The sequence below is a fragment of the Leptonychotes weddellii genome, chromosome 10, assembly GCF_054177405.1.
Source record: "Leptonychotes weddellii isolate Sample4059 chromosome 10, ASM5417740v2, whole genome shotgun sequence".
Taxonomy (NCBI): Eukaryota; Metazoa; Chordata; class Mammalia; order Carnivora; family Phocidae; genus Leptonychotes; species Leptonychotes weddellii.
This window is the reverse complement of record NC_138378.1, coordinates 72837523-72856300: the sequence shown is the minus strand read 5'-3', so window position 1 is coordinate 72856300 and position 18778 is coordinate 72837523. Positions and strand designations below refer to the sequence as shown.

Here is an 18778-nt window from a genome sequence, read left to right as displayed (position 1 = left end):
AGCTTTTATCAATTCGTTAAAAATACTAGCTAAAATCTTCCTACCCACTTATGTGATTATCCTGTCTGACTCCTGGGCTATCTACAGGTAAGACAGTGCTTGTATCCCCCTTTTTCTTTGGACGCACCTGTCTTTCCTTAGGTGCTTGTCCTGCAACCTCAGTGCTCTTATAGGTTCAAGAAAAGTTATGATTTGTAGGTTATCTATCTTCCCTGTTAATATAGCAGGAACAACAATCTTTCCAGCTTTCTATATCCCAAACAATAGGTGGAAGGCCCTATTTTATAAACTTTTAGAATATTTGCATACTTTTTTTCTAATGAATAACAATAATGAATTTTAAAGCAAAACCAATTTTTTTTAAATACGTGGATTGTCGCCTGCTGAAATTACTGACCAAAGGTCATTCAAACTGCAACTCTTGTACAATTTCTTAGATACAGGTTGGCTGTCATTTGTTAAGTGTTTACTTTTTCTCAGGTGTGGGAAGGGATAGTGAACACTCTGATTCAAAGGGTGTTGAACAAAGTCCAGCTCTCTTAGCCTGGCTTTCAAACGTCTTCTTACCCAGGCACTAACCACTCTTCATGGCTCCATATTATCCCATTCCTCTGCAGGAATGTTCAGGAACATACAGGTCACTTCAGTTAATATTATCTGTTGAAACTCTAGTTCTGAGTCTGCTGTAGCTACAGACCTGGACAACTCTAAAACGCAGGCAGGGTGTCCATCATCAGGGTTCAGTCAGATCTTAATATTAGAGAAATAATATCGGAGTGGCCAATAAAGGAAGAAAACAGTCTGGATACTTATTCATTTTTTTCCACAAATATTTACTGAATGACTACTATGTATCTGGCCTTATGCAAGGTACCTGGCAAACAAATAGACATGGTCTCTGCCCTTATGGATTTAGAGCTTAGAGAATAATTGGGAAATAGGCCCTTGCATAACTGAGAAAAAACGACTGCAGTTATCTTAGGCCCTGAATTCCTCATATTTCAGTAGCAATCTATAGACTTTCAAGTTGTAGTCTTTCAGCCAACCAGACTGACCTAAGCCACTAGTGCTTCAAACCACAGTAGTAGAACTAGTCTCCAGTCCTAAGCCTGGAGTCCTGAGTGGGATTGGGGACAATCTCAGTCCTTTTGTGCCATCTTCCCTCTGTGCCTAATTCCCATGATCTGCACCCTAGCCATTCTATTGAGACTAGTCTTCCCTGAACTCCCACCTCCTTTGGCTCCAAGATGGATATCTTACCTTGTTCCTTATTATAGTACCCAACATATGCCAGAGACAGTTCTAGTTCTTGCAAGCTTCTTCCCCTAAGAGCTGGACCCTGTTTCTGGTAACTCCAGCTGCTGGCTGGGGTCTTATTCCAAAGCAGAGGGACCACCCAGAACCATGACATTGTCGGCTTCCTGACTTTAGGCATCACTGCTGCCTGGATGCTACGGCTGCTGTGCCATGTCCTCCAGTTCCAAATCCCCCCAAATGTTAGCAAGTGCCCAGTGAGACTGTTCATACACTTTTTTGTGTTGGTGGCCTCTTCCCCATGGGACCAACTCTTCAGCTTGGGTAAAGCTTCCAACACCAGTCCTGTTTTTTAACACTTCTTCCCAGTCCCCAACAGCCGGTTGCTAAGTCCCAGCATGTCTGTTATCAGAGCCCTCCAGAGATGTGACAAGCTTTTGTTCCTGGTTGTTAATCCCGGTTTTTATTGTCTTGTGATCTCATGTGCCAATGTCTGGCACTTTATCCATTTACCTCTTCTTATTTTCCCACAGCAACACAGAGATTTTTAGGAACTTCCTTAATTCTTGTTTCTTTCTTTTGACAGAATGCTTTTTTCCAAGGTCTAATAGTGAACGCTGGAGTCAGTGTGTATCTGCAGACCTAGGTTTCTTTGCTGTGCCATCATCTGACTACGTGGCCTTGGGCAGTTCAATTCCCTTTGCTGTGATTTCCTAGTTGGTAAAATGAAAAGGGTTGGCTATAAGGTTTCTGGTTTCTTCCAGCTCCCGAATTTGTTGACACTAAGTTGGCAGAGAGTAACTTTCAAGCAACTTCCAACTTGTTTTTCTCTCTCAAATGTCCACCAGGAAACAATAACCACTCAACTAACACTAGCTTTGGATGAAGTGGATTCTTAAATAAGACTTATACATCCCTTAATTTTGACTTCCATGTCCATTAAACTTCATACATTAAAAATATCTTGAATTTATATATTATAGTTTCCAAGTCCTTTCATGATTATTACCCTACTGGATCATCATAATGACCCAATTTATTAGGAAGGACAAGACTTTCCGTTCTCACTCCCCACCCAACCCCCCCCCGCAAGTATCAGGCATCTGATGCACTGAGAAGTAAGATATTTATTTGCCTAAGGCATCACAGCTAGTTAGTGGTAGACTCTGAACTAGGATTCAGGTCTCCTGAGAACTAGTTTAATAGATCTTTGATATTTCTATGCTCCTCTCATTGAGCTTTTCTACAGCTACTATATTAATTCCTCCAATATTGCTAATGTTCTGTCTTCTCACATGAGCCAGGAGAGTTTGAGTACTACAAGAATGGATGAAATAAATTCCTCCCTTCTCCAAGTAGAAGGTTTCTATCAGCCAGCGTGAATCCATATTTTCAAGGTACCTTTCTCTCTGGGCTGTAAAGACTGTCAACGTGTGGTTCTCTGGTCAGCTGTTCTGATGTTTCATCACATTTAATCAACTCAGCAATTTGATGAAGCCCAAGCTATAGTAAGAGAAGAAGTTGAAGAGGAGTTTTAGGCAACAACAATGACCTAGTTTCACCAGCTGGGCCATAAGCTACCAAGGTTGCATAATTCAGAATTTTCCCAAGAGCTGAAAGAACTGTGTGTGTTCCCTACTTTTGAGTATCAGGAAGGAGGGATTAAGTGAATGTTTTCAGTTTCACAGGAAAAGGTAATAAAAATACAAGTATATTTTGGGTCATGTTCAATTTCTTCTCGGGTCTTCCAAATCTCTCTGAAGAAAACAGATTGCAGCATAACAGAAACTTTAACACCCAAGCAGATAAGATTCTTTACCACAATCCAGGTAGTTATCAGTTCCCTAATACAAACCTAATTACATACAACGAGTAATATAGCAAGCCTAATAAAATGGGGAGAAAGTTAAACATAGTGGGTCAGGTCTGTCAGTCATAGTAAGACCATCATTAGTTACTATTTTAATGGTTCATTTGATTAAATGCTAAGCTATTGTCTTGTAATTATGTGTATTCAAGGGAAAAATACTCAAGTTCAATTAGGAATGTATCTTTTACTGCACTATGTTTAATGAAGTCGCAACATCACCATAATAAGCGAGGAATAATGAAAATCTTCTTTTGAAATTGCAATAGAAGTGTTTGCACCGAAGTAGCTGGCATGTGTAATATGATGAGTTCCCTTAAATGGCTCAACTGTTGATCAAAAAAGCAAATTATATAAGTGGATACTGCGAGGCAGAAACATGTGGACACAGCTGGAGTGTCATGTGTCACGGTTCCAGGCATTGCCAGCTGGCGGTCACACAAAGGCAGGCCAAGCCAAACAATTACTGTTATTCATAAGAGCAAATGTGCATTCCAAACACACAGTGCAGGCTTTATGAAATAACTGAGCATTCAGATGCATCCAGACAGCCGAGCTGTTTTTTCATCACATGTCCCTGAGTGCCAGGCCAATATGGCAAACTGACTCTGCTATTCAGAAACCCTTATCTTTACCCAATTAACCAAATCACTGTGACATTTGAGAGTTCTTCATGCACTTTGCTGAGCGCGTCAAACCAGCAGGCTTACCGGGCAGCAGATGCACAGCTTCTGGAAGCAATCTGCTTTCTTTTCTTTTTCTTTTCTTTTCTTTTCTTTCTTTTTTCTTTTCTTTTCTTTTCTTTTTTTTCTTTTCTTCCTTCCTTCCTTCCTTTTCTTTCTTTCTCTTTCTTTCTTTCTCTCTCTCTCTCTTTCTTTCTTTCTTTCTTGAGCTGTAAATACCCTATTAGACCTCTGCCTGTTACAAACCAGACCATGGAGTCAGTCTCTAACATCTGAACATCCAGAGGTCTCCCTTGTTCTCAATTCTGTGTGCCCGTGTGATGGATGTCTTCCAAGATGTTGCCCTAGGAAGGTCAAGTGTGGCCAAGAGGCAGGGCAGGAGGTAGGAATTCATACTCTTATTTAAGGGGAAAAAATAAATTAAATGAGAGAACATTCTAGAAGAGTATCTGGTCATGGACTGAGATAAAAATCCCTAGACTGTTTAAATATAGACACCAAAGGAAAGAGAAATAATATGGAGCTATTGTTTCCATAATTTTCATCTATTTTCTTCAAATAAAATGTAGCCATAGCTCCTTGCCTAGTATTTCTCTCAACAGGCAAGATCATAGGCCCCTGTGAAAACATGTGCCATCATGTTCTTGCTTATAGCTGTTTCAGAACATAAAGAAAGCTTGAGAGGAAGGTGTACAATTGCTACGGAAGTTCCACTGCAACACAAAGTGAATGGTTGTATCTTAATTCCTCCAAAGAAGAGACAGGGTACTCTGTGTAGATGAGCACTGTTCATTAGAAATATACACTGAGCCATATTTGTGACTTTAAATTTTCTAGTAGCCACATTCAATAAAGTAAAAAGAAACAAGTGAAATTAATTTTAGTAATATATTTTATTTAACCTAATGTATCTAGGATATTATCACTTCAACATATAATGAACATAAAAGTATTGAGTTATTTTGTATTTTTTTTTTGTACTAAGTCTTGAACTCTGGTGTGTATTTTACACTTCTCACATCTCAATTTGGACTAACCACATTTCAAGTGCTTAGTAGCCACATGTGGCTCAGGGCTACTGTTTTGGACAGTGTAACGCTAGACTTTGGCAGTGGTAATTTCAAGTGTGCTCAAGCACACTTTGTCCAGCAGAGTCAAATATTCTGTTTCTGGTCTTAGCACAACTGTCAATTTTCCTCCTCCTCAGCTAATTCGTCCATGAAATGAAGATGATAACATCTGCCTTACCACTGCAGTTTAGTTTTCTATAAGAGTTCAAATTCAATTATAGATGTTGATTTTGAGAAACAGCATTAGATTAAGTGAACACCCCAAAACTTGTTGACAATAGCTGAAAGTCCTAAGAATTGAGGAAGACCATACTTTTCCTTAATTCTCTGTGCCCTGTTATTCCTTTCATAAGACAGGTTTTAAAATCAGAAATGAATACCTATAAAGGTCTGTGGAGGATTTTTTAAATATCCATAATTTTTAAAGCCACCAACATATGGTCACCATTCTTTTGTATAACAGGCTTTATTTCAGTGGCTGATGGCATATAGGCATGGATTCCAGTTCTCCTTTGGAACCCAAGACAATGCTGGCACCACATTGTCCAGGAGACCCTAGGCCTGTGAGGTGCACCCTTCCCATTGTGCTTTGTAAATGTGACGCCAAGTATCAGGCGGATTAGAGTCCTGCCATTATTTCCCTCAGCCTTGGCTACCTCAGAGCTCACTGCCCCTTGCAGCTCCCCTGCTGTGCTGGTTTGCAAAGACAAGGGAACTATTTGCCTTTGGATTCTTCATGTTGAAGTACACTGGCAGCAGCTCCAGCCCATAAGGTGCCACATCAAAGTCCATCAACCCAGATCTGCCATACTTAGAATACTTAGCATTAAATGTTTGCCAAGACTAAGACTTCTGATAACAATGGCAAACATCATTGTATGTACAGGTGCTAATTTCTTATTTAAACTCAAAATCATAATCATGATGGTAAGACTTCCACAAAATGCCTTGAATTTTAAAAGGATTTTCAGATTAGTTAAGTTTATTCCTATTTTATTCTTTTTGATGCTACTGTAAATTTCTCATTCTGATAGTTCATTGTTTGTGTATAGAAACACAACTGGCTTTTGTGCGTTGATTTTGTGTCCTGCAATTTTACTGAATTTATGAGTTCTAACAGATTTTGAGTGGAGTCTTTGGGACTTTCTATATATAATATCATGTAATCTGCAAATAAAGACAATTTTAGTTCTTTCTTTCTAATTTGGATGCCTTTTATTTCTTTTTCTTGCCTAATTGTTCTGGCTAGGACTTCCAACACTATGGTGAACAGAAGTGGTAAGAGTAGACATTCTTGACTTGTTCTTGATCTTAGCGGGAAAGCTTTCAACTTTTCACTGTTGAGTATGATGTTCGTTGTAGGCTTGTTATATATGGCCTTTATTATGGTGAGGTATGTTCCCTCTATATCCAGTTGAGAGTTTTTATCATGAAAGTATATTGATTTTTTTCCAGTAGATGCTTTTTGTGCATCTATTGAGATGATTATATGATTTTTATGCTTCATTTTGTTAATGTGTTATATCACATTAATGTATAGATATTGAACCATATTTGCAACCCTGGAATAAATCCCACTTGATTATGGTATATGAGTCTTTTAATGTATTGTTGTATTCAATTTGTTAATATTTTGTTGAGAATTTTGCATCTGTGTTCATCAGGGATGTTGGCTTTTAATTTTCTTTTCTTGTAGTGTCCTTGTCTGACTTTGGTATCAGGGTAATACTGGTCTCATAAAATGAGTTTGGAAATATTCCCTCCTCTTCTATTTTTTGGAAGAGTTTAAGAAGGATTGATGTTAATTCTTTAATGTTTGATAGAATTCATCAGTGAAGCTGTCTGGTCCTGGACTTTTCTTTGTTGAGAGGTTTTTGATTAATCATTCAATTTCCTAACCAATAACCAGTCTATTCAGATTTTCTATTTCTTCATGATTCAGTCTTGGTATGTGCCTGTTTTAGAAATTTATGCATTTCTTTCAGGTTGTCCAATTTGTGGACATAAAATTGTTCTATGTAACCTCTTATAACCCTTTGTATTTGTGTGATATCATTTGTAACATCTCTTGCATTTCTAATTTTATTTGGGTCTTTTTTTTTCTTGGAGAGTCTAGCTAAAGATGTGTCTAGTTTATCTTTAAAAAAAAACCAAACCAGCTTTTTGTTTCATTGATATTTTCTATTGTCTTTTCAGTCTCTATTTCATTTATTTCCACTCTGATCTTTGTTAATTCTTCCTTCAACTAACTTTGGGCTTAGTTTATACTTCCTTTTCTAGTTTTTTGCAGTGTAAAGCTATGTTATTTAGTTGAGATATTTCTCTTTCTTAATGAAGGCATTTATTACAATAAACTTCTCTCTTAGAACTGCTTTTGCTGCATCCCATAATTTTTTTAGTATGTTGTGTTTCCATTTTCATTTGTCTCAAGATTTTTTTTTATTTTTTTAAATTTCTTTTTTGATTTTTTCTTTGACCTTTTGTTGTTCAGCAGCATGTTGTTTAATCTCCACGTATTTGTGTATTTTCCAGTTTCTTCTTATAACTGATTTCTAGTTTCATATCATTATGGTCAGAAAAGATGTTTGATATGATTTCAGTCTTCTTAAATTTATTATGATTTGTTTTGTGGCCTAACATATGATCTACCCTGGAGACTGTTCCATGTGTGTCTGAGAATAATGTGTACTCTGCTGCTGTTAGATGGAATATTTTGCAAATGTCTGTTAGGCCCATCTGATCTAACAAATAGTTTAAGTCCAATGTTTCCTTATTGATTTTCTGTCTGGATGATCTATCCATTGTCGAAAGTGGGGGTATTGAAGTCCCCCAATACTATTATATTGCTGTCTATTTCTCCCTTCAGGTCTGTTAATATTTGCTCTCTCTATATGCATATTCCTATGTTGGGTGTACCAGTATTTACTAATGTTACATTCTTTTGATGAATTGACCTGTTTCTTATTACAGTCTTTGGATTAAAATCTACCTTGTCTGATATAAGTGTAGCTACCTCTGTTTATTGTTTTCATTTGTGTGAAATATCTTTTTCCATCCTTTCATTTTCAGTCTCTGTGCACCCTTAAACTGAAGCAAATGAGTCTCTTGTAGGCAGCATATAGATGGGTCTTTTTTTTTAATCCATTCAGCCACTCTATGTCTTGATTGGAGAATTTAGTTCATTTACATTTAAAATAATTATTGATAGGTATGGACTTAATATTACTGTTTTGTTAACTGTTTTCTGGTTGTTCATATTTCTTGAATGAGTGAATGGGTGAATAAATGAATTAAATAGTTACTGAACTGAAATATTTTTCCCATTTATTTCCAAATCATTACTACAAAGTTTTAATTGAATAGAATGCTTCCCTCCGCCCCCAAGTAATTACAATACAAAGACACTCACCTTTAAAAAATCATGCCTCAGTTTGTAACGAGGCTTTAAACCTAAAGGCAGACCAACATAAATTGCCATTGGTAGCAAAGCTGGATGAGTGTACCACCTTAAGCTATGTGTGGTATGTGGCTAAAAACATGGGACACTCATGACCGTTGTGGTCATTCACTCAGTCAATCATTCAATAAATACTACTACTTGTCATATGCTCTATATGTTGAGGACTCCACTAGGCACTGGGAGGGACACTGATCAAAATCCCCAAAATATTCTCTGTCCCATTGGGCTACTACTTAATTGTTTCAGAATTTTGGGCACAAAATGTGATGAAATTTCTGGGTTTCTGTCAGTCAGAAAGTGAAGATGAAGCTTCCATTGTCTTTTGCATTAAGAAAATAAAATCCCACTTTTACCTCTCCCTTCCTGCTCCCTCTCTCATCCCCTGATTATAGCAGTTTTAGTAATAACACTCATCCACGGAACTACTCCAATAGCCACTCCTGATGCATGTCCAAGTTCATTAGAAATAAGTTTCCCCTCCCCTGCATTCTTCAGTAAAAAACAGCCAAGGACACTGAGGGGGAGGTTCACACTTAAACTGTCGTGGAAGGACCCCAAAGCCACATCAGACATCCTGACTCCCAGGCCTGTGCACATGCTGTGCACCATCTCTGGTTAAAATCTGAGCTGCTTTAGCCACCTCTCAGGATGCCCAGGGCTCAGTCAGAAACTTGAGCTAAGTGAGGACAGCCCACCTCCAAGTGCTCCCTGTCTTCTTTTCACATTTTTTCCATGGCTTCTGACACATCTTGGCCACCCATCATTTTCCATTTAGTTATGGGCAGCCTTCTTATCTTCAAAGTGTTTTCCTTTGCCTTGCAGAGGGAAGCCTACCCCCAAATAAAGTTCTTGGTTTTCTGTGTGTGCCAAGAACATCTGCCAGGAGCCCAGCTGCTTTCGGACCATTGCCACCCAGCCTCGGCCTCCATTTCCGAGTTTCCACTACAGGAATAGATTCTTGGAAGGAGACTTGCTGCTTTTGGGCCATGAGGCCCCGTTTCTGAGAGAGGAGACAGAGTGAGAAAGCCCAGGGGATAGTTGTCCCAGAGGTTCCATGAAAAAGCTTCTTCAGGGCTGGCTTGAACAGTGGTTTTGTATGACAGAAGAATCCCTCAGTCTTTCTGGTTTTGGCCAAGGCTCCCCGCTTCTTTGTGGGATGTTGATGAATTTGTGCCTGGTTCCCCTCTTACGATTACCTCTGTGTTTACACTGTGCTGCTTCAGAGTCACTGCTGTATCTTGAATGCTCATTCAAGGAGAGTAACTCAAGGGCTGACAGCTGGTGAGGTCATTCCCCAGTCTAGCCAAGGCCCGTGTGCCATTACAATGAAGTAATAATGTATTTATAACACACCTAACCGCTGATGGCTTCTATTGCTGTGGCTTTTCCCTCTGCATTTGCACAGATGTTTTTTGAGAACTCAAGAATTGGCCTCCAGAAACAACCTCCTAGCAAACAAACTCTGTCTGTTGACTCTGGCGGGTGCTTATAATGAGAGTTGTTAGCACACTGGATTTATGTTTCAAATATCATTTTAATTTCTCAGGCAGCATTTTTACCACAAGATGTTAATTCACCGGTGCACTTGAATCTCATAGCCCTTCTCTCTCTCACTCGTGCATGTTCTCTCTCTCTCTCTCTTCTTTTTTAATGAAAATATGGACTTGGTTTCTAAGGAAATATTCTCAGTGCTTGATTCATCAAAACACAGTGCGTGCGTTTTCCATGGAATTTACTCTGAAATGTCATAGTCTTTTTACTTGATAAATGATGTACCTTTGTGATTCATTAAGCAACTTTCCATATATCCTGTAGCACCCTTTGTCATGCACAAGTCCTCTGCAATTAGTCCCAAAACCAGCAGTTGGGTCTTCCCAAGAGACACAAGCTGCTTTTAAACAAGTTTATCAGAAAATGATGGAAAAGCATTTAAAGATAATAGTGCACACACTAGGTTGACATCTAGCATGGATTCCTAATAGAAATGTTAAGTTGACCCCGTAAATCTTACTATTTCCTGATAGCGGTAGGTTCAAGATAACACCTCTAATTGATACCACAATTAGCATTCCAGATATTAAGAAAATAAAAACAATTGGAGACTTTTGTTCTGACAATTTTGTATTGTCCCTTCTCTTTCCTCGCCTATAATCACAATGCATTTTATTTCTGCTTCTCTGGAAGGCATTACCTTACAAAAAGTCATCCCCTTGGCCCACAAGCCCCCTCCCCCCTTCTCTGGAAGGCATTACCTTGCAAAAAGTCATCCCCTTGGCCACAAGTCCCAAACCCCCAGTGCAAGCATAACAAGCATAAATATGTCTGAATTCATACACATCCTTCCTGTTTTTTTCACTAGCTCTGAAACAGGTGATATCAACTCTGGGACTTGAGACAAGAGAGTAAAAGTCTTCCTTCTCTCCTTCACCTCCAGTGCTCTCTATAACCCAGTGTAATTGGCTTTTGATACCCAAGCAGTCCATTGATACTTCCTAATAGACAACTCCAAAGCCTGCTTAATCCTGATCCTTGACCTCTTTGAAATTCTAGACTCTGTAGAGCACACCGTCCTAGAGCTTCCCCTACATTCATTTCTGCCACACTCCCCTCGCTGGGCCCTATCCAACTTCTCTCCCTCTCTCTTTCCTCTTTTGTTACCTGGTCAATCTTGGCTGCCTTCTGGCTCTGGCTCTGGCTCTACACATTCTCCTGGGCAATCTTTTCCAACAACACAGTCCATGGTTTCAATCATATTTTTGTTTCCAGCTCTGACCTCACTTCTCTCTGACTATTGCACGTGCACAACTCTGGATGTCTGGGCAGAGGGGAATTTCCCATCCATGGTGGGACTTGTCCTTTTCCCTCCTGCATTGGGTTCTCACTCATCAAACACCCTAGCCCTTCCCTTAGGAGGCCCGGTTATGAATTTTAGCATCATTTCTGTCCCCTCCTCCCCCTGCCCCCGGCCCTTCTTGCACACAGGTCTACTCCTTCACTATGTTGTGTTGATTCTTCCTCTTCACCGTCATGAGAAATGTCAGATTCACCTTGGGGCTTCTGAAACAAACTTGCCAGGTTCCATCCTGGAGACTGATTCACTACGTCTAGGGTGGCGCCGAGCATCTGTGTTTTGACGAAGCTCTGAGGGATTTGGACACACAGCCAGGTGGGAAAGCAAGGCTGCAAAGCCTGGCTCTTCTTTCTGTTTCCACAGCACCTGCCCAAGGTCAGTTGGGCTCTTTGTCATCCTCCACCTGGGCTTGCCCTTGCCTCCCTTCTTCCAATCAGACACCCTGCTATAGCCAGAGGAGTTTTCTAGACACACATCCAGTCATATCATTCCCTTGTTTAGAAATGTTGGCTGCTGCTTTCCACCTGAATATTCCACACCCCTTATCATGATTTGTCATTTACTTCTCCCCCCTCTGCCTGGGCACCTGCCTGGTACCTTTCCCACTATCAGGAAGGCTTTCCACTCTTTTCTGAGCTCTGCAGGTCATTCTTGTAGCACATATATTAGAGCTGGAGTAGTTTTTCCAAGTCTAGTTCCAAAGCCAGCTCTCTCACCTGCTGGGGGCAGCCCTTCTTGGCCAGAGACACTCCCTGCTCTGTGTCTCCATGGCACTGTGAACCGCTTTTGCCCCAGGCCCGGTGCTTACTGGGTTTACTGCATGTGTGCTTGCTGCTCCTGTCCCCCCTACACCCAGGTGAGGAATCCCTTCAAGGCATGGGCTGGGCCCATTGCCTCCCATGCTCCCCTCAGTACCTGGCAATTAAAGGGTGCATGCAGGGACCCACGGACAACAGTTTTCTTGGAGTATGTTTCAAGGTAGGGGATAGGGCAGGATTTTCAGTACAAAAAATTTAGATATCATGAACATTATTTTCCTTTTTTAGAAACTTTTCCCTCTTAATGGCATACTCAGTGTGTGGTAACTATTGGTTATATGTGGAAATTATACATTGATTCCCTATTGAAGTCACACTGGTGTGGGAGAAGGACAAGGGCTTAGAGAGAAGAGGGTTCAAACCCCAGCCCTACCTTTCTCCTCCATGTAACCCTGGACCAGGCACTTAACATCTTTGTGTTTTAGCTCCTTCATCTGTAAATGAGGCTAATTATCCCTACTTTGCAGAGTTGAAATGAGAATGAAATGGGATAGCCTAAAAGAAAGCACCTGGCTGATACAGGATACCTAACAAATGTCACTTTCCCTTTCCTCTCCAGGAACCAAAGGTGCACTTTTGTCAGTCCCATAGGACACCAAAGGACAGCCCTCAACACCCAGAGCCAACCTGTCTTTCTCTCCGCTTTTCCTGCCTCATCCCTCCCTCCTGCCTGCAGAGTCCTGTGTGTGGTGATAAAGCCATGAATGGAAGGCATGATTCAGACTCAGGCTTTTTAGTTACTGACTGACCTCAGAGAAATTCCTTAATCTCTGTAGACCTCAGTTTTTCCTTCTGTGAAATGGGATGATTTCATAGGTTTATCATGGGGATTTCATGATATAATACACATTGAGCATTTAGAGGTCAGTATACAGTAGCTTTTATTATATGGAAGCTGTAAGGAGCTATAAAGTCCTTAGTCCAAAGTCAGTATTTTGGGGTACCCAAAATAATCAAGAAAACAAAAGATACTCCTCTCTCAAAGATAGATCTTTCAGGTTGCCTCCCAATGCATTGGGGTTTCCCTTTAACCACCTGACAGGAGAGTGACTTAAATGCCTCTATACTCCTTTGGGTAAATTTTTATTGTGCTATGTAGTTTAAAGCAATTAATCATAGGATTTAATATAATTACACTTATGTAATTAGTTTAATAACCCAACTCAATTTATATTGTCCCTCTTTTTTTTGTTTCTTTTCTTTCCTCTCACTCTTTTTTTTTTTTTTCCCCTGCATAGAGCGTGTACCTTTTCATCCAGGCCATTGCTTGAGGCTTCTAGGAGAGAACTTGGCTTTCTGCCTCTCTTCAATTCTGGAAAACAGGAGGGGAGAGCCCTCAAGGTGTTATTGGGTCAACTCCCTTCTTGGATAATTCAAAATTGAGGCTGCAAAGCAGCCTGTATTTCTGACTGTATTCCTTTCTGACTGTTTTTACCTATGGGGGAAAAAAAACACATAGAGTCAAGTTCTAGTAGTCATCCATGTGAAGCCTGAATGACTGGGTTTGGTGGGAATTCTGTGTAAGCCATAGCAGTCCTCTCCTCCCCATTTGGACAAAGGCCATGTCACTTGGGCATTTTCCTATGGGATTTGAAATCTTAGAAAAATTTTTTTTCAACTGAAGACAGCCTAATAATAAAGGATTACTCAACAATTGTTAAAAATGAATGACATGGAAGAAAGGTGGGCCAAGACTCATAGAACCATATCATACCACATTACATGCTGAACAACCTCTTTGCACTCCCAAATCCCATCTGGTATCCTTTAAAAACAACGGTTAGCTTGTACCTTAGATTGGAATAAATTTCAAGTTGAAATGTTTTTTCCTGGTTTCTGTTTCTCTGAAGGAGTAATCAGGCCTTGATCTATGGCCGGCAAAGCCCAAAGCTTGTATAATACTGCTCCCTATGGAAAGAGAATCTTCTCTTCCAGAAGTTGCACAGACTGAGGAAGGCCCAGAAATACTGAGGATTGTTCATGGGCTCTATCATGGTGAAGGTTATTTTAAATCAATCAATATTTACCATGTTTATGTAATTAAATAGTCTTCAGTAAAAATCAAAGTAACCGTATCAGTCATAGACACCCAACAATTAACATTTATTCTCACTCATGCACCTGTGGATGAGCTCACATTGATGTGATTTATTTTGGCTGTAGCTAGGCTTGGCTTTAAGCTCCTGACTGGATCTAGGTATGCTCCACATGCTTCTAATCTACATTGGCCCTGTGGTTGCCCAAAACACACAGTCCAACTGTGAGGCATATTTCATACCTGTGCTTGGATTCATATCTATTAACATACCACTGGCCAAGGAAACACATTACCAAGCCCAAAGTTAAGTGGATTTAACTCCATTCATTATAAGGCCAAAGCAAGTCACAGGGTGGGGAATAGGGATAGAGAGGTGGGAGGGAGTGATTATTTACTGGGCAATAATATATGCTACCTCAGTATCCTATTTACTCTACCTGTAGGGCAAGGGATTCAAACTTATCTGTTTTTGTTGTTTTAGTTACATTGTATATGAGCATAGAGTTAAGTATTTAATGAATTTATTTAATATTTAATAAATTTTATATATTATTATATATAATAGATAACTTATTTTATATATTATTTAATAAATAGTATTTAATAAATTAATTTTTATTAATTAGTTTATGCTCATATATAATGTATTAAATAATGTATTAAATAATTTACACTGTAAAACTTCAGTGAGAGTACCATAGAAGTTGAAGACAGAAGACCAAATTCAGCCTCTGTGATTTCCTGAGACAGTGATTTGTGGATAAATAAGTTAACCACCTTGAGTCTTCGGACTCCTATTATAAAATGCAGATGATCCTTCAGCCTGGCTCCCTGTATTTCCATGCGGATAAGATGAAGTAATGATGGTGGGAGTACTTTAAAGCACCACTGAAATTATTACTTTTTAATCTAATTAGCAGAATGTGAACCCCCTAACCAAAATAGCACATAGGGACATCTTGTTTTTTCACATAGGAAAAGGGAAACTGATCTTGAGATAGAACACTTGGGTTGGAACCTTGACTCCCTCCATTACTTAGTCTTTATGAATCTGTTTCCCTCCTCTGTAAAATGTGGATCATAACATCAGTTCTGCCTGCCCCAAGCATTTTGGAGACATCAAATGAAAGAATGAATGAAAGACACTCCCTAAACTGTTAAGTGCCATGTCATGTACAATGGAAGCTCAGAGCTTCATCTTCTGTGACATTAATGTCTATTTGTCATTTAATAAGGGAAGTCACAGAGAATTACAGGTTCAAAGTGATTATTCTTTATATGCAAATGTGGGTTTAGAAGAAGTGGTTTTTGAGATAACAGTTTAAGGAAAACTGTGTCATAAATCTAAAGACAAAGAAAGATATCCTCTGGTGGAGTGAGGAGTTTTTGGAGGACGTTGAAGGCTAAGATTTTCCTCTGGGAAAAGGTAAGCAGAGGGGTTACACAAATGTCAAGGAGCCTGTTGCATGAGGACTCAGGTTCTATTTCCACTGGCCCTTTACATCTTCATAACCTCTGAGTTTAAACCAGGGGACTGAACTCAAGGGAGGGAGGTGAGACTCATCATTGAGAGCAGGGAAGATGGTTCTGGATTTATATCCCTGCTGTGCTACTTACAGTGGAGCAGCATGACCTTGGGAAGATTACTCAGTGTATCTGCACCTGGGTTTTCTCATCTATGATATGGGGATAAGCATGAATGTCTAACTACTGGGGAGTGTTAACACTGACTGACAGATAATATGACCACATAGCCCTTGTAGCCTCAGGGCCATACATGGCAGGCCTGAGGGAAGAGCAGAGATAGATTTCTTTCTTGGAAATCTTTCTTAGGGTACTTTCTTGGACTAAAAGGATTGACTGGCTGGGACCCCAGGGTAGACGATCATATAGGATGATCCTCCATCTTCAGGAACTTAGTCCTCTAGGTTCTCAATTTAGCTCCCCTGGGCAGGCTTTAAATATCAAGATGTCCACACTGTATTCCAGACCAATTAAGTAATATTTGCTTGGGATTTGGTCCAGGCATCATCATTATCTAACTCCCACTGCTATTTCTAGATGATTCCCATGTGCAGACAGGCTGAGAGCCACTGTTCTGGTGCAACGGGCAGCTCCCTCCCATATGGTCACAAGCACAGGGCTTGGGAATTAGATACATCTGGGTTTGAATAGTGGCTCTGCTGCCTAGTAGCCGTGGAACTTGGACCTCAATTTTTTAATCCGTAAATGGAGACCACAGTCCTTATTTCATGAAGATGCTGCAAATATGAAATAACAAACGTGACACGATTGGCATCCAATCAATGTTCAAAAAATGTGAGCTACTGTTAGTAAAAGAGGCCTCCTCTAAGCAATCACTCCACCTAGTTTGTCTCTCCCCTGACCCTGTTCTACTTTCTATCATATTACCTGGTTTTATTTCCCATGTAGCATATAAGACAATCTGAAATCATTTTTATTTCTTTCTTTATTGGAATATAGGTACTATCATGCCAGAGATGTTGCCTTGCTTGCAACATCCTTGTTGCAAGTACCTACAACAGTGCCTGGCACATAGTAGGCCTACAATAAATACTTGATTGAATGAATACATGAATGTTACCCTCCTTCGGAAAGTCCGATCCAAATGTCTCCCTTCCTGTCCATTTGAGAATTTTTAACTATTGAATTCCCCTTAGAAGAAATAATTGATTGCAACTGCAAGAAAAAAAAATCTAGAAACTCATGGCTATTGGCATAGCATAGTTCTGGAGGGAGTTCTGGGAGAGGGCTGCTCCTAACAGCCTGTCTCCTTTTGCTGCCCTGGAGGCTGGAGAGAGCACACCTGCTCTTGTTTTTCTCTCTGATTGACGGCAGACAGGGAGATTTGGGAAAGGCTCTGCTTCCCCCAAAATGAACTCCATCCCAGGTCACTTGGCTGGGGGAGGGGGCTGAAAAGCAAGCATTGTTTTCTCTCCCACCCTCCATATCTTCCACCTGTCCCCTCAGGAGCCTGCCTATATCTATCAAACATTCACTCACCTTTTGTTAACCCTTGAGCTCTTCAGAGCAAACAAACCTCTTAAAGAGGAAGAAATGCTTGCAGGCAGTTTACGTAAATACTTAAAGGCAAAACTTACAAGTTTGTGCTCGTTGGTAAACTCAGGTGGATTACCTTTATAGCTGATTTAACCCAAAGAGAAGGGTCAGGAGAAGTCAAGGTTGTTGAACAATCACACTTTGAAGGCGGCTTCCATCAAGCCCTTAGATGAGCACTCCAGATGGTAGACTCTACACTTGGCCATGACTGAAACTCTAAACAGCAATTTCTTTCTTGAATCTAAGATTACAAACCAGGGAAGGACTTCAAAATTTACCTTGTGAAGAACAACCTCTTCAGTTTTACAAATGTGGAAACTGAGGTTCACAGAGTTTAAAGCACATGTGCAAACTTTCCTAACTGGTTACTGCAGACTTAAAACTGGAGTCTCAGTCTCTCCTGGTTCGCTTAGGTGTCTATGACCCCACAGCTGTCCTTATTTACTAAAATAGAGAAGACAGACACAAAAGACTTCAACATCGTCACTGAAACACAGAATAAAGGGCCCGGACCTTCTGAAAGCTGAAGTTGAAAAGTAGGGAGAAAGGACAAGAGTTTGAGCAAAGCAAACGGCTCAGAGGAGTGTCTGAACCTTGACATGATTCTCTGACCAGCCCAGCAGCGGAGTTTTCCCCTCCCTAAGGAACATTCTATAAACAGTTTATTGTTGTTATTTGTTTCCTTGTTTGCCTAGAGCCAAACTTGGGTATGGAGAATTTGTACTTGTTGGAAATTCAACAGAACCTTTAATATTTCATTTGAGTGAATCTCCAGGAAGGTTGGGACGTGAGCAAGGGTGTGCTGAAGATAATGTGAGCTACACCAGGCAAGTGTTTGCTCTGTTTTGCTTTCTTTACCTCACACTACACACCTATATTTGCTGGCTTGCCATGACAGTAATTTTTTTCTGGGTAAGAAAATGTACTGTATTCTTTGCTACCCATGCATTATCTAGGATGAGGTAGTTGTTTAGGTCAGTGCATTTACAAAGTGCTCTAGAAGCATTTTTGTTAAAATGATTTTTAACATTTTAGAAAATATTTAGAAAATATTTTGTTAAATATTCTTTATTGAGCCACCATGAAGAGCACTGAAACACAGACTCAGAGATGGAGGAACTTTGCACAGTCACACGACAATCTGTCATCCTATTCAACATAAAATTCAAACTGATTAAATCATTTTATGAGTTCCATTGATTCATGTTGTTTTGGAGTCTATCAGAAAGGGGGATTTTGTTGGTAAATTGTTATTACTCTTGGAGTGAGATTATCCTATAATTCCTCTGATTCTTAAAAAAATACAAATAACCAAAATGGACTCAAGAAGAAGAGTAACCAAAATAGAGCAATAAATAAGGAATAAGTTCAAAATGCTGTCAAAGAATTACTTTTGAAAGATATCTTAGCCCAAATTATCCCAAGTGATTTTTTTCAAAATTTTAATGAAAATTCCCATTGCATATAATCTGTTCTAAAGCAAAGGAAGAAAACCATTGCAACTGATTTTTCAAAACTAACATATTCCTGATACCAAAACCTAAAAAAATGCATTAAAAAAAGCCACAAATCACTCATGAATAGTGAGAATATTTCTAAATAAAACACTAGTAAACTGAATCTAGTGGTGTATTAAAGAATGATTCATCATGAACA

At 39.7% G+C, this 18778-nt stretch overlaps 1 long non-coding RNA gene across 1 annotated transcript in view; it reads left to right on the top strand.

The window, feature by feature from the left end:
- The first annotated feature begins 17253 nt into the window (after window positions 1-17253).
- LOC145723709 (uncharacterized) overlaps window positions 17254-18778 on the top strand; it is a 196895-nt gene continuing 195370 nt past the window's right edge. Inside the window, exon 1 of the long non-coding RNA XR_014148966.1 lies at window positions 17254-17955. This is a non-coding gene — a long non-coding RNA (uncharacterized LOC145723709). The remainder of the gene's footprint in view (window positions 17956-18778) is intronic.